The sequence below is a fragment of the Microcaecilia unicolor genome, chromosome 12 (assembly GCF_901765095.1).
Source record: "Microcaecilia unicolor chromosome 12, aMicUni1.1, whole genome shotgun sequence".
NCBI classification, from domain to species: Eukaryota; Metazoa; Chordata; class Amphibia; order Gymnophiona; family Siphonopidae; genus Microcaecilia; species Microcaecilia unicolor.
The window spans coordinates 60,793,194-60,818,922 of NC_044042.1; the positions used below are offsets into that span (position 1 = coordinate 60,793,194).

The following is a 25,729-nucleotide window of genomic DNA, read 5'->3' on the forward strand; positions in this document are numbered from 1 at the left end:
ATAAACATGTTAAAAAGCAGCGGTCCCAGCTCAGACCCCTGGGGAACCCCACTAACTACCCTTCTCCATTGAGAATACTGACCATTTAACCCTATTCTCTGTTTTCCATCTTTTAACCAGTTTTTAATCCACGATAGAACACTACCTCCTATCTTATGGATGATATTCATTGTGGATATCCTGAAAACCTGACTGGTTAGGTGTGTCTTGAGGACTGGTTAAAGAACCCAGCTATTAGAGGTAATCATTAGGGATACATGAATCTAATGAAGAAGTATCTATAGAGAAACCCAGTGGGCCCAGCATTCCCCCCCCCCCCCCCCCACCCCGAGTCAGCCAGGGCTCAGAGATGCTGTGGAATTAACATTCAGTAGATCCCTGGTCAATGCTCAGTGGAAACACCTTCACCTAAGTACCACCCTCTAGAGCAGGTTTATCAAATTTATGACCAATGATGGGCCACTACAGCAGCCAAAACATTCATCGATAAGCAGCACAAAAATATCTGTCTTCCTCATTCTCCTCATTGCAATTACTTAGAAGCCAAATTTACATTATGTAATTAACCAGATGTTAAATTTAGAATGCACATTAGACACTACAATTCAGGCCACACAGAACTTACCCGGTCTGTGCCGGGGCTGGTGGTTGGGAGGCGGGAATAATTCTGGGCAGACTTATACGGTCTGTGCCAGAGCCGGAGGTGGGAGGCGGGGCTGGAGGTTGGGAGGCAGGGATAGTGCTGGGCAGACTTATACGGTCTGTGCCCTGAAGAGGACAGGTACAAATCAAGGTAGGGTATACACAAAAAGCAGCACATATGAGTTTATCTTGTTGGGCAGACTGGATAGACAGTGCAGGTCTTTTTCTGCCGTAATCTATTATGTTACCTGTGGGCTACATGTTTGACATGCTTACTTTAGAGGGAGCTGCTATCTATGCCCCTGCCTGAGAACCATCAATTCAAGGCCTAAGTTAGAGAGTACATAAGTACATAAGTATTGCCATACTGGGAAAGACCAAAGGTCCATCAAGCCCAGCATCCTGTTTCTAACAGTGGCCAATCCAGGTCACAAATACCTGGCAAGATCCCAAAAAAGTACAAAACATTCTATACTGCTTATCCCAGAAATAGTGGATTTTCCCCAAGTCCATTTAATAATGGTCTATGGACTTTTCCTATAGGAAGCCGTCCAAACCTTTGTAAAACTCCACTAAGCTAACTGCCTTTACCACATTCTCTGGCAACGAATTCCAGAGTTTAATTACACGTTGCATGGTTGTACAATAGGGTGGAAACACCCGGTAATTGAGCAACAACCTCATAAGCTCTTATTATAACAGATTCAAGTTCAGAATAAACTAAAATCCTACAGCAGCAGGTTGAAAATGCTGGACCCAAAATAAACTTTTGCATTACATTCCTGCTAGAAGCCGTGCGCTCAGCCATTGGTGCACAATGTGTGTTTTTCTGCATTGGCCCTTCAGTGCCTTATTGGAAACAAGCTGCTGAAGAGAGAGAAGCAGGAAGGGATTAATAATTTGCTGAATGACGGAAAGTTCTTTGAAAGCCCATCTAAATGGTTCTAAAGAAAATGTCAACCAGAGACGGAGAGCAATTTCATTCCTGCTGCAGTGTAATAGGCCACCGTTGATCTCTGGTGTTCCCTTTATTTCTGCACATTTGCTCTTCAAGCTGTTCTTGCAGCTTGCAAATTGCCAGAGTCAGATCTGTGGTAAGAGGAAGAAGGAGAGGATCTGATAGGATTTGGTGATGAGATCCCGCATGCCCATCTTAGTTCACTATAAGCCCAAATCTTGATTTGTAGTTTATATTTTCCTTCCTAGCACCATCTTTGAGTAAAATGTTACCTTGGGCTGAGTTAAAGTCCTACTCCAATGATGCTGCTGCTGGCCAGAGCATAGTAACGAGGCAATATTTAGCCAGCAGGGATCAGTGTTTCTTTAAATGCTGGCTGTTGCTGGCTGAATTAAGTCTGGAAATTCAGTGCCAGCACTAAATACCTGGCTACTCAGCAACCTGCCAGGAGTTACCTGAGTACTGCTGATATTCAGAGGCCATGTCCCGATAGCTGCCTGATTAACTTATGCTCTCCTAAGCTAGCCGGATAGTATCCAGGTTCTGCTGCTGAATAACTGTGGTGCCCAGCCCGAGTAGCTCCTGGCTCTGCCCTAACTCTGATCCCACACCTCTCCAGCATTAATCAGATAGCGCTGTGATGAACAAACAGGATATTCAGCAGCACTATCCAGGTAAGTTCAGCTCTAGTTTAACCATTTTGGAACCTCTCCTACCTGGTTAACTAGCACTGAATATTGATCCCTTAGTACCACAGAAAATGATGGCAGAAAAAAAGATCAAAATGGCCCATCAAGTGTAACCAGGAAGATCTGGGGAGGGGGGGGGGGGGGGGGTTATACCTGAGGCACAGTGCAGGCTATTTTCTTCAAGTTTGTGTTGTTGGTGTTGTACTTGACACAAAGTGCAGGGTACTTTCTCTATATTTGTGTTTTTGAGGTTGTACCTGCTGTAGATTACTTTCTTCATGATTTCTTAGAAGTGCAAAAGTAATGACATTGGTGAAGTGCTCTATGCTTGGTTTATATCCTCTTGCCTTTTAGGGATCCAGCTATATATCCCACTCCTTTTATAAATTCTAGCACTGTTCTTGCTTCCACCACCTTTTCGAATGGACATTCCAGGTATCCCCTACCCTTTCCATGAAACAAAAAATGCTTCTCCTTAGACAGCTGGATTCACAATTGTATGCCTGGTTTCAAGTACAATGTGAATTGAAACACTGTCAGATAAACTTTACAGATCTTTCTGATGGTTGCTTATTAGAATTAGTTGTTAAAAAATCTTCACTTCCTCCTCTTATCTTACCTCCTTTTTTATAATTTGTTTCAACTTGGATGTTATAAGCATTGCCTAGATACACAAAAGGTTTAATAAAGTTTTATTTTTATTTATTTATTTAAAAATGTTTTATCCAACAATTCTAGACAGGAAACAAATGCAACATACCTAATATTATTAATCACAAAGCATAACCATAATTTAGAACACAAAATAAAATAAACATAGCAGGATGATTATATACTGTAATGCACAAAATCTCAGCAGGCCTCAAAAACCTAAAGGCTCCTTTTACTAAGATGTGCTAACGGTAACGATTAGCATGCACTAAATGCTAAGAACACCATTTTATTCCTATGGGTGTCTCTAGCGTTAGTGCGTGCTAATTTTTAGCATGCACTAAAATGTTAGCGCGCCTACAGCACGGCTTAGTAAACAGGGCCCTAAATCCATTAGTGTACCTTAGTAAAAGGAGCCTTAAGCTTTTAATTGCTTTCTAAACTACACAACAAAGCCAATTTGTCTAATCCCAATGGGTGCATGTTCCATAGCATTGCACTTCTCATTTAAAATATGGAAGAACAACGAGTGTTCAGTCTAGTATGTCTAAAAGTTGGCACATCAAACAATAATTTGTCAGCAGAGCGACAGCAATGTGTTGAATGGTAAATTCTTAAGCATCTAACAAGACGTGGAGGGACATAATCAAACGGGGCACCCAAGTTTTACTGAGGACGTTCTCGCAGGACGTCCCCGCAAAGGGGTGGGGAAACCCGTAATATCGAAACAAGATGGGCGTCCATCTTTCATTTCGATAATACAGTCGGGGATGCCCAAATCTCAACATTTAGGTTGACCTTAGAGATGGTCGTCCCTGGTTTTCAGTGATAATGGAAACCGAGGACGCCCATCTCAGAAATGACCAAATCCAAGCCATTTGGTCATGGAAGGAGCCAGCATTCGTAGTGCACTGGTACCCGTGACATGCCAGGACACCAAGCGGGAACCCTTGGGGTACTGCAGTGGACTTCAGAAATTACTCCCAGCTGCATAGCTCCATTACCTTGGGTGCTGAGCCCCCAAAACCCACTCCCCACAACTGTACACCACTACCATAGCCCTAAGGAGTGAAGGGGGGCACCTACATGTGGGTACAGTGGGTTTCTGGTGGGTTTTGGAGGGCTCGCTGTTTCCTCCACAAACGTAACAGGTAGGGGGGGTATGGGCCTGACTTGCCTGTCTGAAGTGCACTGCAGTACCCACTAAAACTGCTCCAGAGACCTGCATACTGCTATGATGGAGCTGGGTATGATATTTGAGGCTGGCATAGAGGCTGGCAAGAAATATTTTTAAAGGTTTTTTTAGGGTAGGAGGGGGTTAGAGACCACTGGGGGAGTAAGGGGAGGTCATCCCCGATTCCCTCCGGTGGTCATCTGGTCAGTTCGGGCACCTTTTTGAGGCTTGGTTGCAAGAAAATATGGACCAAGTAAAGTCAGCCAAGTGCTCGTCAGGAACGCCCTTCTTTTTTCCATTATCGGCCGAGGATGCCCATTTGTTAAGCATACCCCAGTCCCACCTTCGCTATGTTTCCGACACGCCCCTGGGAACTTTGGTCATTCCCGCAATGGAAAGCAGTTAAGTACGCCCAAAATCGGCTTTCGATTATGCCAATTTGGGTGACCCTGGGAGAAGGACGCCCATTTCCCGATTTGTGTCGAAAGATGGGAGCCCTTCTCTTTTGAAAATAAGCCTGATAGGGGCCCTTTTACTAAGCTGTGCTAAAAAGTGGCTTGCACTATTTTTAGCGAATAGGTTTCCCACATGCTGAGGCCACTTTTAGTATGACTGTAAAATGGCCTAAATTTCTTTTTTTCCATTAATGGCAATACGGTGATTTCCCAATTAGTGTGTGGCCATTAGCACAGAAGCCCTTACCAGCACCTATTTTGTAGGTGGTAAGGGCTTCCGTGCTAATTGGTCAGCATATACCAATGCCCATGCACTAACCGATTAGCACAGGGCATGCCTACTTGGCACCTTCAAACACGCCCATGCGTTAAAAAATAAAATCTATTTTTTGGGCACGTGGGAAGTACATGTCAATTCCAAGACTACTGTGGGACGCCTGAGAGCATTCCACAGCATGGGATGGACATGCAGAGAGAAGGCCCCTGGGGTTCACCAGAGGGAGCCTGCTTGAATCACTGCCAGGAAAGACCTGCATTTGCGTGACTAACTGCCATCAGTTGCGTGCCAGCATTTACACCTGCTTTTGGCAGACATAAGTGCTCGAATCCAAAATTAGGCACAAGAAGTGCACCAAGCTAATATTTTGTAAAGGGTGTCTGTGTACAGCGTACTTTGCAGAATAATATCTGAGTACAGATCATAATGAATCTAGCCCATACTGTCCCTGTTATGTGGTGGAGCAGTGAGTGAAGGAAGCCGAAACTGTGTCATAGCCAGAGTTGTGTGAGCAGTGCAAGTGAGATGGGATGCAAAAATACACTCTCTGTCCATTCTCTCCTCTGCAGTGGCCGTGGTGCAGAGGGTGGGGTGGGGGTGCTAGGGAGCATGTGACGTGGGGTGCGATTCAGGCTCAGGGACAGTGGCAGTCTATAGGAGAGTCTAGGACTCTTTCTGTTTCTTTTGCACTATGAATAAACAAATATTTTCAATTCCTAGTGCTTTTAATTCATCTCAATTTGCTTTCTTTAAATACATGCTTTAAAAAAAAATGAAAATTTTATTCTCTCTGTTCAACTACCCGAGCAGCAGCACTCAGCCATGCCATTAGGTTGTGCGCTAAATGCTGGGAAAAGAAATATTTCCATAAAATTAAACCTGTCAGATTTATCACACAGCTCATGTCAAACGCACCTCATTAAATGGAGGCAGCCAGTCAGCTGCTCCGCTCATCAAACTCTTCAGTATTCACAAATACACAGACTTGGCTTATTCTGTAGCTAGAACAACTTTAGATTCTTCTTACTAATATGGTTAATGTTTACTGAGCTGTCTAGCAAAAGAAAGGCTGAAGGGAATATTAGGACCACAATCTGTGAATTTACAACATTGAATTTACGTTCATGTGATAGCAAAAGACTTGCATTAGAAGAAATCTTTTTTGTAAAAGAAAATAATGCTATAGATCTAAAAATAAAGCATAAAGGTAGAAGGAGAAAGGGAATGAGGAAGAAGAGAGATACTGTGCACACTCACCCCCCTGATTCTATCACTTTTCTGCCTGATTTTACACATAGGAGGGAATTCTATAAGTGGGACTCAAAATTCAGCCAATTCCCGCAGCTAACGTTAGGTGCTAGATTTATGCCTACTGAAACCTGGTGTAAACGCTGACCTCATAAGACATAAGCATTGCCACACTGGGACAGACTAAAGGTCCATCTAGCCCAGCACCCTGTCTCCGACAGTGGCCAAATCAGGTCACAATCACCCGACAAGATCCACGGAGCAAAGCATTTTGTACTGCTTGTCCCAGGAATAGTGGATTTTTCCCTACGTCCATTTAATAACATTCTGTGGCCTTTACCTTCAGGAAACCGTCCAAACCTTTCTTAAACTCTGCTAAGCTAACCGCCTTAACCACATTCTCCGGCAACGAATTCCAGAGTGAATTACATGCTGAGTAAAGAAATATTTTCTCTTATTTGTTTTAAACTTACTGCACTCAAGCTTCATCGCATGCCCCCTTGTCCTAGTATTTTTGGAAAGCGTAAACAGACACTCCTTATCTATCTGAGGCTGTATTCTATAACTTTTTGGAATACCACAGCGCGCCCCATAATGCACTAGTAGAGTTAGGCGCCCTGCCTTAATAGAATAGCGTGCAGCCAGATGCTTGCACAAATATTAATGAGTGCTAATTAACTTCAAGAATTGGTATCATCCAATTATTGATAGTAAAGCATTAATTGCTCAATTAAATTGCATGCGGTTAGTGTGCAAAGTTCATGTGCAAGACATAGAATAGTGTCAGTTGTGCATGTAACTTCATTTAATAATTAGCTTCTAATTAGCATTAGCAACTAATCACTCTGTCATTGGTGTTGATTGGCACTAATTAGCAGTTATAAGCCATTAGTTCAGATTTTATAAATTGGGGGGGGGGGCTTTTACTAAGGCATGTTAGGCTCTATACCCATGTAACGCATGCCAAAATGAGACTACAAGGAGAGCTCTGGAATGAGGGGGCATATGGCAAATTTAAGAGGGAATAGGCTTAGGAGTAACCTAAGGAAGTATTATTTCACAGAAAGGGTGGTGGAGGCGTGGAAGGGCCTCCCAGTGGAGGTGGTGGAGTCGAGGACTGTTCCAAAATTTAAAAAGGCATGGGATAAGCGTGCGGGATCGCTTAGGAACAGGAAGAATTAGAGGTTACAGAGGATGGGCAGACTGGGTTGGTCATATGGCCTTTATCTGCCGTCATGTTTCTATGTTACCATGCCCCCCTGGCGGTAATTTCAGATTTACTGTGCGCCTGTAATGCCTGGATGATTTATTTATTTTTCCCTCCCACATGAGGTGTTTCCAGCTGTAATTGGCAGTTGGCGCATGCTGACAGGTCACCATGCATGTTGCCCTTACCGCTAGATCAGTAGGTGGCGTTAAGGGCAAAGGCTATTTTTGGCATGCTCTGGTTTCAGTTTTACCGCATGCAATTTTCCCATCCCATTATTTTAAAAAAGCCCTTTTTTGCAGACACAGTAAAAAGTGGCCTGGCAACATGCACCTACACTACTACAGGCCACTTTTTACCGCAGCTTAGTAAAAGGACCCCTGGATGCGCAAAATCTGTCAAGCGCAACTGGTAGGGGTGAGTCAAGGGAAGGCCTAGCAACAGTGTGCACAAGTTATATAATATTAGCATTTACACGCCTAACTGCCTACAGTTAGGTGTGAGTGTTTACACCAACCATTGAGTCACCCTAAGTGCTCACATCTAAAATTAGGTGTGCAGATGTGCACTTATGCTAGTATTTTAAAATGGCAATTGTGCATGTGTGTTCTACTACTACTAATCATTTCTATAGTGCTACTAGACATATGCGGTGCTGTACACATTATACGCAGGTACTTTCTCTGCCCCTAGAGGCACCACAATCTAAGTTTTTGTACTGGGGGCAATAGAGGGTTAAGTGACTTGCCCAGGATCACAAGGAGCAGCAGTGCGAATCAAACCCAGGTCACCAGGATCAAAGCTCGCTACACTAATCATTAGGCTACTCCTCCATTACATAACTTTGGGCATCCTTTTGAAAATTATCCCCTCAGTGACTAAAATCTAGCTGGAAGGAAGAACAGACAGGGGCCAGATATGATCATTCCTTGATGAGAACGTCATAAGAAGAAGGACAAAAAAATTGCTTCCTGATGAAAGAAGGCTAGAACAGAATAGAATACAATATTACATGGCATGATATAATACATCATCAGAAAGAAGGTGGCAAAGAACGTGAAGTGGGATGATAGGGTTTCACTGAAGGTTTGGTTCCCTAACCGCAAATCAACACTTAACTGGCTCAGAGGATCTTTTACTAAAGCTTAGCTCGAGTTATCTGCAGCAGGGCCCGTAGGAATAAAACGGATCCTGCTGCAGATAACTCTAGCTAAGCTTTAGTAAAAGACCCCCTCAGTGTTGTTGAAATGTGTGGTCAGCGCCTAACTCAAAGCCGGCTATGTCGGGGGCGTTCCAGGGGCCGAGTCAGCACTTGGCCACTAAAGTGCTCATATTCAGCCCATAAGCAGCCATGTTTAATGCATAAATGGGACAACATAAAAGTCTGCCCAATTCTTATGCGCTAGTCCATGGCCGCTTAAGTGCTGAATATCAACTTCATCGGCTATGTGTTAGCCGGCTTAAAAATAACTGGATATTCAAAGCCAAAGCCCGCACAGGTCCTGACTTTGAATATCCAAGAATAACTCCATTAGCGGTTAGCAAAACGCTCACCACCACCGGCTGGATATTAGACCCAAAGATTTTAATCAGAGTTAAAAGGGACCGGCTACACCCATGTGATCATACTTCTAGCCAATCACATGGGTCTAGGTATGCATGCCGCTTTGGCAGGATGCTAATAACTAACACCAACCCCTGCTGATTTAAAGGAAGTGATGTGTCTCTAAATCTATGTAATGTATACCTTACACCAGATAATAGGCAATTCGATCACAGCTTCAATCATTTTGAGCACTTGCACATAAACACAAAGAGGAAAAAGCCTCAGTAGACCCCCTGCTGTTTCATATAGTCACAGTCATTCGGGATTCCATTGTCTATCACTGGCATAATAAAAACTCTTTTGTGTTATTTTTACTTCAAAAATGTAGTATGGTCTACTGCAAATTATTTCCAAAAAGCTTTACTTAACTTATAAGTTTTACAACCACCGCTCTAGTCTGTTTCGTTCTCTGCTTCAGGGACTTGCGGCAGTCAATAAACGGGAACACAACTTTTCAAAAACTCAGGGAGCTCTTCTTAGCCAGTTAAAGCAGTTGTAGAAAGTATTATTAATAAACTATAAAGTTAATAAGGCTCTCACTGACTCAATTGTTATTATTATTATTATTATTATTATTATTAGCATTTGTATAGGGCTACCAGACGCACGCAGCGCTGAACACCTGACACAAAGAGACAGTCCCTGCTCAAAAGAGCTTACAATCTAAATAACACAGACAGACAAGACAGTTACGGATGAGGGAAGTACTGGGTGAGAAGGAAGGAAGGAACAAGGGAGGGCAAATGAGGGCTAGGAGCCAAAAGCAGCAGTGAAAAGGTGGGTTTTCAGCATGGATTTGAAAACAGGTAGAGATGGAGCTAGACGTATAGGTCCAGGAAGTCGATTCCAGGCATAAGGTGACGCGAGAGAAAAGGAACGAAGTCTGGAGTTAGCAGTAGGGGAGAAGGGGGACAACAAGAGAGATTTGTCCAGTGAGCGGAGTTCACGGGAAGGAATGTAGGGAGAGATGAGAGCGGAGAGGTAATGTGATAAGTGTTCCGTTTGAACAATAAGGACATTAGTTTCACCTTATCATCTACATCCATTAGTGCACTTTTAGTTTGTTAGTGTGCCCTAAGTTGATGAAATATGCACTAACTGATGAATTAACACACATGAGGTCATTAAGGGGACCTTTTACTAAGGCACGTAGGTGCCTACGCATGTCCAGCTCGCATCAAATTGGAGCTACCGCCCGGCTACCGCATGCCCTGGGCGGTAATTCCATTTTTGATGCTCATGCGAAACACGCAGTAGAAAACATTTTCTATTTTCTACTGCGTGACGCTTACCTGGTAGTTATCGGCAGTTTGTGCACGCTGGTGATTACTACCCGGTTAACGCGTGAGACCTTACCACTAAGTCAATGGGTGGTGGTAAGGTCTCAAGCTGAAAATGGCCGTGCGCTGGTTTTAATTTCGCTCCATTTTCGGCCACAAAAAAAGGCCTTTTTTCCAGGTGCACTGAAAATGGACCTGCCCACGTCCAAAACATGCGCCTACACCTGCGCAGTCCATTTTTTGGTGGGCCTTAGTAAAAGGGCCCCTAAATAGGATGCCAACATGTAGGTACCAAATATGTACGTAAATGACCAGAAGTCCAGCATATATGAATGTAAGTGTATGCATGTGTGTGGAAGTGTCAGAAATCCAGCTACACACTGTGCTATAACTATGCACATATCTTTGAAAGCATCAGGGCCAGGGGCATAGCCACAGAGGGCCTTGGGGGCCTAGTCCCTGGCTGATGGGGGTCACCATGTCCTGCAAGAGGAAGTGCTCCTCCACTCATGACTGCCGCTGCTGCCATGCCAGGCTCTCCTGTGCATGCGCTGGGGAAAGGCCTGGAATGGAGGTAGCAGCAGCTGCAGGTGGGAGGAGTGCTTCTGTTGATGGGGCTGGGGACCTCACCAGCTCAGGTATGTGTGGGTCACGGGGGACAAAGAATGGCTGCAGGGTGAGGCAAAATTTTGTGCCCCCTCCCCACACACACACATTGTGCTCTGCCCTCTCCCCCCAAAAATATTTGAGGTTTGGCTACATGTCTGGATAGCACACAGTTTGCAAGTGGGCATTCACATGGAGTGTGGGCAGGACACACACAGTTAAACATGTGACATAAAATACTGCAAGTCACACGCATATATCTAGAATTGTAGGCAGAAGCATTTACATCAGTTCTATGGCTGGCAAAAGTGTTTGTGGCTAAGATACATATATACATACTGTATACCCAGCTACATTTGTGTTTGATAAAGAAAGTATGCATCTGTGTTCCTTTTTAGAATAGGCTCCATAGGAACCCCTTCACAGAACTGACCCCATATGGCACATTAAAACCTTTAGAGCGTATTTAAAAATCTCCATTAAAAAGAAGATACAAAACAAACCAAAAACACCCACCACCAGGAAAGAGGTCAAATAAACCAAGAACAGACTGAAAATTTTGGACCTGTACACATCCCTGCTATGATGCCAGGATTATCAGATGAAAGGATACGAGGGCATCATATTAGCAGGAGCATCACAAGCTGGAAATGTGCCCTGAGTGACATGCCCCGGAGCACTCCTGTCCCACACACCGTGTCAAGGCCAAGCAGGTGAAGCAATGAATGGGGCACAATTTTGGCAACCTTCACCTCCCTTGCACTTGTGTGGCTGCTCACACCTTGCTATGGCCCCGCACATTAGCCCAAAAGTGAGGCCACAAGTCAAGCAATAGTCACTTTATGTTGTTTCTGCAAATCTCAGAGGCCCTTTTACTAAGCTGTGGTAAAAAGGGCCCTGCACTAGCAGCAGCCTCTGTTTTTCCAACACGCTGAGGCCCTTTTTCCCGCAGTGGGTAAAAAGGCTGAAAAAAATGGCCATGTGATAAGATTGAACTTACTGCATGGCTATGCAGAGGGAGCACTTACTGTCACCCACTGAGGTGGCGGTAAGGGCTCCCACGCTAACCCAACTATAACCGGGCAGCACGCGCACTGCCCAATTACCACCAGGTAAACCTCTTCAGAAATATTTTTCAAATATTTCTGCTAACATGTGAAATGCCGCAGGCTGGGGATGGAACTACTGCCAGTGCCTGCATTGGGCCGGTGGTAGTTCCAGATTGCCGAGCAGTAAGCCAGCATTAGGCTGCTTAGTATGGAAATTCCCCTACAACCACATTGTTGATACTAGCTCCTTCCAGCTCAGTTCTAGGAAGGGGTTACTGCTTCTGCTATATATATATTAAAAAAAAAAAAAAAAAAACCTCACATACATTTAAAATGTAACAAACCTCAGATGATTAAATTCATCATTGAGATTAAGCAACACACTGTATCATATTTCAAATGCGTAATGAATTGCTCCTCTTGACTGAGCCTGCAACCGCTACTATTAAGGTGCCATTTAAAACTGAAAGCTTCTCAAATCATGTGTCATTTTCACGAAATGAAATGTAATCAATTTTTTGTTTGTGTAACAATGAAGGCTGTAAACCACAAACTGTGCCGTGAACTAGCAGAGTTCAAATCCCTGCCCTACGCTGACCCCCCTGAAACAAGTGCAAGTTATCAAACAGAAAAGGAAGCAGTGAAAGGACAATAAAAAATATATATATAATGACAGAACACCATGCAAGAAATGTTAGATGTTCTATTACTTAGTGATCTTACACAAGACCTCGAAGTTAGTCTTCTAAGCAGATGCTGCTCCGAGAAAACCTGCATCTTGTGCAATCGGCCATAGAAGAGCACCGTAGGGCTTTGCCCATACTCAGAACACAAAATGGGATCAAACCAAGAGAATAACTGGGGTTGCCTACACAGCAGTATATCTTCTAGTACAGAATGTAAGCCCCCTCCCCCCCTTTGTATCTATTCTGGAGAATCTGGGAATAATCAGTAACTAACCAAGCTCAGGGGCCCTTTTACTAAGCTGCGTAGGCACCTACGCATGTCCTACGCATGTCAATTTTGAACTACCGCCTGGCTACTGTGTGGCCCGGGCAGTAATTTCATTTTTTACGTGTGTCCACTAAGCACGCCGGAAAATATATTTTATTTTCCAGCATGTGGTGCTAACCAGGCGGTAATTGGCAATGTATGCGCATAGACCATTTCTGCCTGGGTAACGCATGAGATCTTACCGCTAGGTCAATGGGTGGTGGTAAGGTCTGAAGCCCAAAATGGACACGTGCTAATCTTCATTTTGCCGCATGTCCATTTTGGGCCAAAAAAAAAGGCCTTTTATGCAGGTGCACTGAAAAATGGACCTGTGTGCGTCCAATAAATGCATCTACACTAGTGCAGGCCACTTTTCAACGCACCTTAGTAAAAAGGACCCCTCATTTAGCAGTGGATGTGCTATCCAAAATGCATATTGTAAGTGGATTGCTCCCTCTCACCCTGAACTGTTGGTATTCTCAGCATTGTTACTTGTTATCTGTACAGAGGAAGGTGAGGATCATTTAGAGCCCATCCACTATTTTTTTCAGTTCACATGATGTTTATTGTATTTTAGACAGAAAATTCAATATGAACAATACTTAACAGTATAAAACAAGAACTATCAATAACCATATAAACAATAACCAGTACAATAAGATGATGGAAAGTACCATGCAGATATTACTATTAAAATCAAAACAGTATATAATATCAAAAGTTTTAGAAGAAAAAAAATATTTGTATGTATACAAATAATACTTACATAGATCTAAAATGAAAATTAAACTGAAACAGAAATATTTTATAAGGAGCATCCATGGGATGTCAAGATACACAGTGGAGAGAGGCAATTGGTCACCAATTTTTTTCAATAGATTTATGTCTATTAGTACATTCAGCAGCTTTGCATTCATATCTATGAACCATAACAATAGTATGCCACCAAAAGGTAGTATTAAAAAAGAGTACATTTTTCCAATTTGAGAAGATCATTTGTATGGTAATAGCTAGAATAATATCTAGTAATCGAGATTGCCATTTATCTAATGGTTTGGAAAGAGCTAATGATCTACATAAGAGTATTTGGAAAATCAAATCTCCATTTATAGAGAGGAAGTCTTCAATTTCCACCCCTATAGATGTCCAGAAAAATAAAATCAAGGGACAATATTATATCATATGTTTTAGATCCCCAAGTGTTGAGGTACAGTGCCAACATCTGTCATCTTGTAAAAGACCAGTTTTAAACAGGTTGTGTGGTGTCCATGGTGCTGAATGTATTAAAAAGTACAATGTTTGAGTGAAGCTACTAGAAAGAATTTTGCCAGTCTCTGTCATTGCCAAACCAATTAGCATCCATTTCCTGTGTTGTTTTTAATGATGAACTGAGGGAGAATAATTTATTTCTCATTTTCTTATAAAAGAATGAGGTGGTATGACCTAATACAATGGCTGAATTGCAATTTTTTTCTAAATTGTATATTGGCTTAATGTGTAGTATTAGGGAGACCTTTTTTAATTGTATACAACTATGTGGCTGGAAGGTTGTATTTCTTAAAAATTGAAAAGATACAAATGAATTATCAATAATAATTTAATTTAAGGACTATATTCCAAGTTAACACCAAGATTACCAATATACCCCCCTGTTTACAAAGCCGTGCTAGCGACTGCAGTGTGCTAATGTCGATGCAGCCCATTCACTTTGCATGGGCTGTGTCGGCATTGCTGCATGGCAGTTGTTAGCACAGCTTAGTAAACAAGGGGGGTGGGTAGAGTTTTATTATCTATCATTATTTTGCCATTACACCATATGGGAGCAGTCTTAGATTGCCAACAAAGAGCAGATAAGGTCTTATCAAAAGCAAGTAAAGCAATAATTGTAGATCTTACAGGTTCCATGGCAGGGGAAACGTTCGAGTTTAGTATAAGGCAGACATTTAAGAGGCATATTATAAGGAAGTGCCTTTTCTATCAGGAGCCAATCAGGACTGCAAGATTGGTCTGCATGATTAAGTAACCATTGGGCTCCATAATGTAAAAGATTAGCAAAGTGGTAAGTATAAAAATCAGGAAATCCAATAAAGGTGAGCCAGTCAATATTGTGCATCTGAATTTTCAAAAGGCAGTTGATAAAGTACCTTATGAAAGACTCCAGAGGAAACTGGAGAATCATGGGATAAGAAGTAGTGTTCTATTGTGAATTAAAAACTGGTTAAAAGATAGAAAATAGAAGGTAGGGTTAAATGGTCAGTATTCTCAATGGAGAAGGATAGATAGCGGGATTCCCCAGGGGTCTGTGCTGGGACCACTGCTTTTTAACATATTTATAAATGATCTAGATATGGGAGTAACTAGTGAGGTTGTGACGACACGTGGAGGGGCATAATCAATAGGGATGCCCAAGTTTTACTGAGTACATCCTTGCAAAATGTCCTGGCGGAGGGGCGGGGAAACCCATATTTTCGAAGCAAGATGGGCGTCCATCTTTTGTTTTGAGGACGCCCATCTCAGAAATGACCACATCCAAGCCATTTGGTCATGGGAGGAGCCAGCATTCGTAGTGTACTGGTCCCCTCACATGCCAGGACACCAACCAGGCACCCTAGGGGGCACTGCAGTGGACTTCAGAAATTACTCCCAGGTGCATAGCTCCCTAACCTTGGGTGCTGAGTCCCCCAAAACCCACTCCCCGCAACTGTACAACACTACCATAGCCCTTAGGGGTGAAGGGGGGCACCTACATGTGGGTACAGTGGGTTTCAGGTGGGTTTTGAAGGGCTCCCATTTACCACCACAAGTGTAACAGGTAGGGGGGTGGGCCTGGGTCCACCTGGCTGAAGTGCACTGCACCCACTAAAACTGCTCCATTGACCTGTATACTGCTGTCAGGAAGCCGGGTATGACATTTGAGGCTGGCATAGAGGCTGACAAAAAAAATTAAGTTTTTTTTAGGGTGGGAGGGGGTTTGTGACCACTGGGGGAGTAAGGGGAGGTCATCCCCAATTCCCTCCGGTGGTCATCTGGTCAGTTCAGGCACCTTTTTGAGGCTTGCTCGTGAAAAGAAATGGACCAAGTTAAGTCGACCAAGTGCTCATTAGGGACACCCTTCTTTTTTCCATTATAGGCCGAGGACACCCATCTGTTAAGTATGACCCTGTCCCGCCTTCACTACGCCTCCGGAAAGCAGTTGAGGGTGCCCAAAATTGGCTTTCGATTATGCTGATTTGGGCGACCCTGAGAGAAGGACGCCCATCTCCCGATTTGTGTTGGAAGATGGAAGCCCTTCTCTTTCGAAAATAAGCCTGATAGTGGAATTAGAAAAGGTACAGAGAAGGGCAACAAAAACGATATAGGGGATGGAACGACTTCCCTTTGGGAAAGGGCTAATGTGGCTAGGGCTCTTCTGCTTGGAAAAAAGACGGGCTGAGGGGAAATACGATAGAGGTCTATAAAATAATGAGTGGAGTGGAATGGGTAGGCATGAATCACTTATTTACTCTTTCCAAAAATACTAGGACTAGGGGGCAAGCAATGAAGCTACAAAGTGGTACATTTAAAATGAATCAGAAAAATATTTCTTCACTCAATGTGTAATTAAACTTTGGAATTCTTTGCCAGAGAATGTGGTAAAAGCAGTTAGCTTAGTAGGGTTTAAAAAAGGTTTGGATGGCTTCCTAAATGAAAAGTTAATAAGCCATTATTAAAATGAACTTAGGGAAATCCACTGCTTATTTCTAGGCCTTACTCAAGGCCCATCTCTTCTCCCTTGCTTTTGGTGCCTAACCACCTTTCCATTCCTGATACCTACACTGACTACATAGTTTTTACCTTTAGATTGTAAGCTCTCTTGAGCAGGGATTGTCCTTCCCCATGTTTAAACTTGTACAGCGCTGCGTAACCCTGGCAGCGCTATAGAAATGCTAAGTAGTAGTAGCATAAAATGTGTTGTACTGTTTTGGGATCTTGTCAGGCACTTGTATCCTGGATTGGTCACTGTTGGAAACAGGATGCTGGGCTTGATGGACCTTTGGTCTGTCCAAGTAAGGTAATACTTATGTACTTATCTACTTTAGAAGCTTTAATAGTCTGTAATGCTATTCTAGGTTATTTTCCTTTCCATAAATAGTTAGTGAGTTTTTTAATCAGGATTTTTTATAAAACAAAATGGAGGGAGCCAACATTGGCAACATACTAATATAGTAATTGATAGCAGGCATACGTGTCATTTTTATAGTTTTGATCCTACCCCACAAAGAGAATGTTAATGGGGTCCATCTTTGAAGTAATACATCTATTTTTTTAGGATGTTATCCATATTTAATTCCATCATTTGTTCTCAGTCTCTATGGAAAATCATGCTCAGATATTTAATAGATAAGGGAGACCACCGAACGTTAGCAGATCCTAAATCTGTCTACGTTGTGTGGGTATTCATAGATATAGCCTCAGATTTATCCCAGTTAATTAAATATCCAGAAAATGAAGAAAAGTGATTGATTGACTAATTAAGCAGAGCTAGAATTGATGTGATTGGATATGTCAAAAGGATCATATGGTCATCTGCATACACCAACAATTTGAATTCATGTCCATCAATAGCCACACAAGATATACTAGTGTCATTCCTAATGGTAATCAATCCAAATTTAAATTGAATAAAAGAGGGGATAGTGAGCACCCCTGTCTAGTACCCCTAGCTATATTGATATTATCAGAAAAATCACCATTTATATGAATTCTAGAACATGGTTGAGTATACCATACCTGCACCCATTTAACAACCATTCAAGAATTTTAAATAGGTATGGCCATTCGACCATGTCAAATACTTTATTTGCATCTAAAGAGATAGCCAAAGCAAAAAATGAAATTTAGGTTTTTGTAAAAGGCCAAAATTCATGAGATGTTCTTGCATTGTCTCCAATGAATCTTCCAGACGTAAATCCAACTTGATTAGTGTGGATTAGCAAACCAAGGGGGTCTTTTACTTAGGCGTGCTGTAGTTTTTAGCTCGTGCTAAAATTAGGTGCGTGCTAAACGTAAAAACGCCCAAAGAAATACATGAGCACCTTTAGCATTTAGCATGTGCCTATTTTTAGCACGTAATCTATCTGGCAAGTAGTCTACCAGTTATATACACAGCTAGATTTTGGTTAGGTTGATAGCTATATAATTTATTGTATTCATTTTTAAATTGGATCAAAGACATAAATATATTGTGGGGTTTAGTCATAATATGAAGTTGTTCCAGAACTTTAATTTTTTTTCTAGTTAAAGACGTTGTATGCATTCCTGTTTTCTTTTCCAAGCAGCAAAACTTATTATTTCACCTCTTAAACAAATTTTGCAGGCTTCCCAGGTGGTAGTTGGTGGAGGGTCTATATTATCATGCAAAGTGTAGAAGTTTGTTATAAAATTGTCAATTTTATGGATGAAATCTGAATCCGCAAGGAATTTATTATTGAATATCCATATGTGCTTTGGTTTGCTATAGTCAAGCTATAGCTTAAGATGGATCATTGCCTTTAATTTATAAGGTAACTGAATATACACTCATTCTGGACTAGCTTGCTATACACACTGTAACTTACATCAGTTCCTTATATCTTGTTTAACTGTACAAAGAGCTTGCCTTTAGTTTAGCCACCCATCTGTTTGTCCCAACTGACTTTCTACCACCCTTCTTGTCCCCATCTATATATCTGCACTAATGCCCCCACCCCCTGCTATGGTCCAGCATCTCTTCCTTTTTCTCCCCTCAGTCCATGGTCCAGCATCCTCGCTCTCTCTTAGCACCCTCCCCCCACCTTCAATTTTACCACCAAACTCCTAGAGGGCACTGTCAACAGCAGCGATTCACACATGCTGCCTACAGCTGGCCCCAGAACCTTCTTTCTGCTATATGCAGCCCCACCAGAAATGAGAAGCTGCATCAGAGGGGCAAGATGCAGTTCCAGGTTGACCACAGGCAGTATGTGTGAGTTGTTGCTACTAATGGCACTCTGTTGGAGTTTGAAGGTAGACTGTGGGAGAACTGAGAAAGGGATGCTGGACTATGGGAAAGGGGAGGAGAGAAGAGAGAGGAGATGCTTGACCACAGGTGGGGGAAAGGAAGAGAAAGGAAGTGATATAGAACCATGGGGGGCCTAGAGGGTTCAATGCTTTGCCTTTTGGTGCATCTTATCATAAGTGCATAAGTATTCCCATACTGGAACAGACCAAAGGTCCATCAAGCCCAGTATCCTGTTTCCAGCAGTGGCCAATCCAGGTCATAAATACCTGGCAAGATCCCAAAACAGTACAATACACCAGTGCCCTGAGCCAGTACTTCAGCTGGTTCAAAGGTTAGGCCAGCCCTGCAATTGGCAACCCTATAGAGTCCCATCAGATATTTTAGCAAATCACATGACTCACCTCAGGCTGATTCATTCCTGGTTTTAGCCCTTTTGTAGTTAGATTTATCCTGTTCAGTACACTTAGGTAATCAGTAGTACAACTCCATGGATGTAGTGGGGCAAAACCAGGAATGGACCAACCTATTCAGTCAATCTCTGAATTGACAATTCTAAGACAAGATTGAAGTGCTGTGTGACAGGAACATATACGATAACAGTTCCTCTTTCTAAGTCTTGAGGTAAACATCTAGCAAACAAGTGACACTTAAAGAAGGCAAGGTTGATTTTCCATCTGGGAGCCCTTGAAAAGAACAGGAGGTGTATAAATGGCAGGCCTAGTCTTGGTAGCATAGCAACCATTTCTATTAAAGTAATCAAATGCTTTCTCCAAGATCAATCAATGCTGTGAGACTGTTCTTGTCAGGCTCTTCAACCTGCCTGGGTAGGAGAATTAGGAATCTGTTCCCTGTCTTCAGGACTGGATTCTTTCACTAAATTGCCAAGCAACAGAGAAAAAGAGAAAGATGGTGAGGGGTAAAGAAAGAGAGAAAAGGGTAGAGTGGGAAAGGGCAGGAATGGTGTGGGGGAAAGTTGTGCGTGGGAAAAGATAAACCAAGGGGGAGAATTTGAGACATGGTGAGAAAAAGCAAAGAGTGGGTAGGATTGTTTTAAGAATTCTGTTCAAGCTGTTTCAGATTGTACTTCAGCCTGTATTAGGCACCCCATGCCTCTGCCTTAGGGCTTCTTACACGCTCTGCTGGAATATTGAGGCTAGAAACTAATAAGGTTTCCAGCTGGCTCTAGATTTGCCTGACAGGTAGATCTAGTCCTGATCCCATTACATATAGGGCTTGAAGTTCTTATTTTTCTATTACATTCCCCAAGCTGACTACAAGTCCCTGTATACAATGGGGTGAATCCAGGACAGGATCAGCCTGTAGGGAAAATTTGGAACCAGTTGTCAACCATAAATGGTTACGTGTTGGGAGAAAGAGGAACCAGCTAGAGAGAGAGAGTCTGAGTGTAGAAGGAGAGATGGAAAGGTAGAAAGAGAGAGAATGATGTATCTTGCCACTAGGGCAGAACCATAATATGACCAGAACCTGGCTTTGTCCTTTCTGTACCCTGTAATTTTATTTAACCATTATTATGTATTTTTTGTGCATTTTATAAAATAATAAATTGGCATATCCTTCCGCCACCCACACATTCCCCCTCCCTCAACGCACATATCCACGCATCCTCTGTTCCATCAGCCCACAAGCACTCTCTGCCTATCTACTTACATTGACACTTTCTTCTTAGTATTCCCCATCAGAGCAACTGCAACACACACGTACACACGCTGCAAGACACACACACACACTGCCCCTATCTCTCTTAGTACTCCCATCAGAGCAACTGTAACACACATACACACCCACAGACTCACACACCCACAGACTCACACACACACACACACACACACACACACACACACTGCAAGACACACACACACACACTCCCCCTATCTCTCTTAGTACTCCCATCAGAGCAACTGTAACACACATACATACACACCTTCCCAGCAAATGGCATAGACAAATGTGACTCATAGAAGTCATAAAGCATACTCTTAAGTTGCTATGCGATTCTAAACTTGTTCTTTTCCCTTTTATTTTAACCTCAGGGAGGACAATTCACAATAATTTTACCCAGGTAACTAAGCAGTTACTCAAATAAAATTGCCCTCTCTCCCATGGATTAAAGACATCCATGCTGTTTCATTTTTACACGTATCACAAAGGGGCGGGGAAGGAACATAGCTGCACTCCACACACATCGTGCAAGAATTTTCTTTTAAAATCCCCATGCCTGCTTTAAAGCTCTGAAGCAAAGTTCACATGTACTGGAGTACCCACAGGGCTGGATGGCTCCAAATTTTCAAAGGAAAATTCTGCAGGGAGTCTTCTTTTGAAAATTCACTTGTATCTCCACAAGCTTGCTGAATGTGAATCTAACAGAGACTGACAGTGGGTCTGTATGAAGGAGGTGAGAGGGAGACTGAAAGCCTGTGTGAAGAAAAGGGAAAGAGAGAGAACCTGCATAATGGAGAACAGAGAGAGAGAGGTGGCATTTTTACTCTGTCTAGCCATTCATCGTCTCTCTTCATGACCTCTTTAACTAATCGGCCAGTATTAACGCTTTCCATTTTTCCAGATCTGTTACAGCCTACAGCACTCTTGCCCAGTGCCTCAGTTTTCTCAACTAAGCCTCTGAGCCCTTTTCAAGTCACATTTTCCTTGCGTTCCGCCTTGATCTTGTACCTCATTGGTGCCTTCCATACTTTTATTTCCTTTGCCAGCCTATTGATCTACTGTGTAGTTGTACTTCGTGGTCTGTATTATTAAATGTTAAGAGAGGTTAGAGATATTTGGTACAGACGTTCAAATATTTGAAAGGTATTAATCCGCAAATGAATCTTTTCCGGAGATGGGAAGGTGGTAGAACCAGAGGACATGAAATGAGATTGAAGGGGGGCAGACTGAGGAAAGATGTCAGGAAGTATTTCTTCACAGAGAGGGTGGTGAACGCTTGGAATGCCCTCCCGCGGGAGGTGGTGGAGATGAAAATGGTAACGGAATTCAAACATGCGTGGGATAGGCATAAAGGAATCCTGTGTAGAAGGAATGGATCCACAGAAGCTTAGCTGAAATTGGGTGGCGGGGTGAAGAGGGGTTGGTGGTTGAGAGGCTAGGATAGGGGAGGGCAGACTTATACGGGGTCTGTGCCGGAGCCGGTGATGGGAGGCGGGACTGGTGGTTGGGAGGCGGGAAATACTGCTGGACAGACTTATACGGTCTGTGCCCTGAAAAAGACAGGTACAAATCATGGTAAGGTATACACATATGAGTTTATCGTGGGCAGACTAGATGGACCGTGCAGGTCTTTTTCTGCCGTCATCTACTATGTTACTATGTTGGTGAGGGTAACAATCTTATTTGTCTGACTAAACCATTCATGTTATCTTTATTCTCTCTTCTGATTGGTATTGTCTAACTTCTTTGGGCTGTGCTGTGACTATTCCAACACCATGTTCTCTCTCTAAGGTGCAATGTGTGTGCTAATGCTTACTGCATGGTTGCCTAATGCAGGAGAGTAATGTCAAGTTTTTGCTCCCCAATGCAGTAACAAACTAGGATGCAAATAGGCCCAGTACAAAAAAATGTGTTACTAACAAGGGAGAACACACTGGATACATATTCTTATGGGTCCGAGTTAATGTCAATTGGAGATGTTGCACAAGACTTCTATTTGATATTCAGACCTGATGCCCTCTACTGCATCTTCCCATCATAACCCCCTGAAACCTCCAGGTTCTTCCGACTCCCACAAATGTTCCAGGTGGCCCACAGGGCCTGGACCCTGACTTCTCAACCTCACCCTCTCCCCACCACAAACAAATATGCTGGGGACCCATATAGACTCCCAGGATACCCCTCAGATGTCCTTCAACCCCCCTTGAAACCCTTTGTGTACCTCAAAATTTGGAAGGCAGGAGCAATGCCCACTCACTCCTGTCTCCACATCGCCATCTTGGAAAATAGCAGTGCTTGACTCTGTGTTGTGCGTTGAGATGCACCACATGGCATCAGTCTGTCCAAAAAGGGAATAATTCCTTATTTGGCAGATTGACCCTGATCATGTGCACCCCAACGTACTGTAGTACATAGTCAAGCACTATCATTTTTCAAGACGGTGTCATAAAGGTATCACTCCTACCTCCCAATGCTGGAGGTATGTAGGAGATTATGTGGGGGATAGGGATTGAAAGGGTTCCGAGGGGCATCAGGGAGTCCACTTGGACCCCTAGTGTGTGTTGTGAGGTGTTAGGAGTCTAGAGAAGGTGTTGGGAGCATCAGGAGGATTGGGGTCATGGATGGTGCAATGGAGAGTGGTTGAGAGATTGGGGAGCGGATCCAATTGGGTCATCTGAGATGAAGTTTGACACTTCAGCTCAGATGATCCTTTTGCTCCTGGAAGTATGTTTATACCAGCCCTGAGCTGCCATAACAATTCAGTGTTCAGATGAAGGTTAAAAAAAAAATCCTGTGCAGTTTCAGTTTATATTGGGAGAAAATTTTGTTAAGCTTTTTGCATGTCCACTGTACAATCCTTTAAGAGTGGCTATATTCACCATTTTCTTGCACTAGAAGTCTTTCTGCATCAGGACTGAAACTATGCAAGAAAAATCACAAGCAAACCGCTATATTAAATCATAGCACAGTTTACTGCATCAGCCCCTAGGATGGGAAAGGCAAAAAGTTTTGAAAGCTTATTAAGCATAACTGACCAGAGTGAATGATCAGAACTGTCTGTGGAAGAGCAGGGGGTGCAGCAGCACACAGCTATGTTTTGGTATCTTAATACAGGACTAGCAGGAAGTGTTGCTTATGATGATTGGGAAGCACAGTGAACTAACATAAACTGCCCAAGGTCAGGCAAAGTCGGTACTGCAGCAGCCAGTGATAAGAACTCACACATCTGGATTAATGTTAAGCGGCTGGCTCTATGCTTTAAGCTGCTGTCACTATATTTCAGCCCTGATCTGAATTCAGATGATGTAAGCAAGGCAAACAAATAGGCTACTGCAGATGCCCACCTGCACATGCCCTAGAAAGTGGCAGATGGCCATCCCTCCAGCATCCATGTGACAGCATAGCAGAGCAGCTGTGCATTGGTTTATTTACGTCTTTCTCCCTTTCTCTGTTGCTTTGGTAATTTAATTGTTTAATTGTAATTTTATATTTTATAATTTTACTAGGATAAAAGGCCCATTTCTGAAACCAATGAAACGGGCGCTAGCAAGGTATTGCCTTTCTGCAATTAATGTTTTGAAAGGGATTGTTAGGCTAAATGTGTTCTCACCCTCCCTCCCTCCGTCCGAGTTCCAGGGTCGTCCCCTCCCTCCCAGTTCCAGGGTCTCCCCTCCCTCCAACTTCCAGGGTCCCCCTTCTGTCCAAGTTCCAGGGTCCCCCCTCCAAGTTCCAAGGTCCCCCTTCCCTCCCTCCAAGTTCCAGGGTCCCCCTTCTGTCCAAGTTCCAGGGCCCCCCTCCAAGTTCCAAGGGCCCCCTTCCCTCCCTCCAAGTTCCAGGGTCCCCGTTCCCTCCAAGTTCCAGGGTCCCCCCTCCCTCCAAGTTCCAGGGTCCCCCCTCTTCCTCCCTCCCTTGCAATTCCAGAGTCCCCACTCCCAGTTCCAGGGTCCCCCTCCCTCCGATTTCCAGGGTCCTCCCCGCCTCCCTCCAAGTTCCAGAAGCTGCTGATACTCCTTTCTTTTTTCATGGCCGTCGTTCTCATAGATCCGTGATGCGTGTGACGTTACGTTTTGTGGTGTAGCGACGGGTGAGCGATGCGATTCGGTGAGTGTCAGTGCTCTGTCCTCGACGTCATCACGTTGTGACGCGAGGGCGGGGCAGACACTCATGGGCAAAAAGCGATATACACAACTACATCTTCCGGTTTCAGGCTTCTGGCTTCCGGCTTTATTAGAACGTTCAAGGTGCATTTTATATAGAGAGATATTGCTAGCTGCTTTGTGATTTTGGAGGTAAAGGGGTTCTAAGCTCAGAGAATGGATAGAGAGCCTGTCACCTCTGGGACCAAACTGGAGTGATTAGGAGATGAGTTTTCATGCACAAAGATCACTGATCCAAATCTAGCATAGTTTATCGTGACCATAGGTCATTATCATATGTAAGTCATTTTGCAGCTTTCCTGAAGTGGGTTGATAATCTCAGCCAATGTCCAGCAGATGAATAAAAATCTGAATTTCAGAGCTTTCATGAGCACTACACTTACTTGAAAAGAATAAAAATGGGGAAATAATTCCCAATTTCCTGTTCCAAAGAACCAATATGGCTGCCTATGGTGAAGGATACGTGCAGTGGTGCTCTTCCCTTTTGTCATTGTCTGGCATTCAGACATGGGCAAAAGGAGGGGGAAAGTTTGGAATGTTTCCCTGACAGTATTGGTAGCTCTCCCCACCCAAATGAATATCAGCCATGCTGCATAGGTTCTGGCAGGCAGCTTTTTCCAGGATATTCAGTGCCATCATTCGAATATGGCACAGAGCTGACTATTTGGACATAGCTTTAAACACTGTGGTTGGCATTTTAAAGCAACACCGACCACAGAGTTTAAGTATCAGAGGGAGAATGTTTGAAAAATATGTCTTTCCCATTTACAGAAACCTCCAATGATAGCACCTTCGCGATTGAATCAGAAGCTAAAGTGCTGGGTGTCATCCTCGACTCCTCCATAACTTTCTCCTCCCACATCTATCAAATATGGAAGAAAACACTGTTTAAAATGAGACAACTATGAATAGTCAGGTCATTCTTTGACCAAAGGCCTTTGCGCTACTGGTTCAAATGCTGATCCTGCCACATCTAAATTACTGTAACTCATTATTCTGTGGAATTAAGATTCAATACCAAAAAAAAAACACCTACAG

The 25,729-nt window shown here is 43.2% G+C and overlaps 1 protein-coding gene across 1 annotated transcript in view; it reads left to right on the top strand.

Moving 5' to 3' along the window:
- The window catches only part of KIRREL3 (kirre like nephrin family adhesion molecule 3), a 1,393,929-nt gene that overhangs the window by 530,419 nt on the left and 837,781 nt on the right, over positions 1-25,729 (top strand). The gene's annotated exons all lie outside the window — the stretch shown is intronic.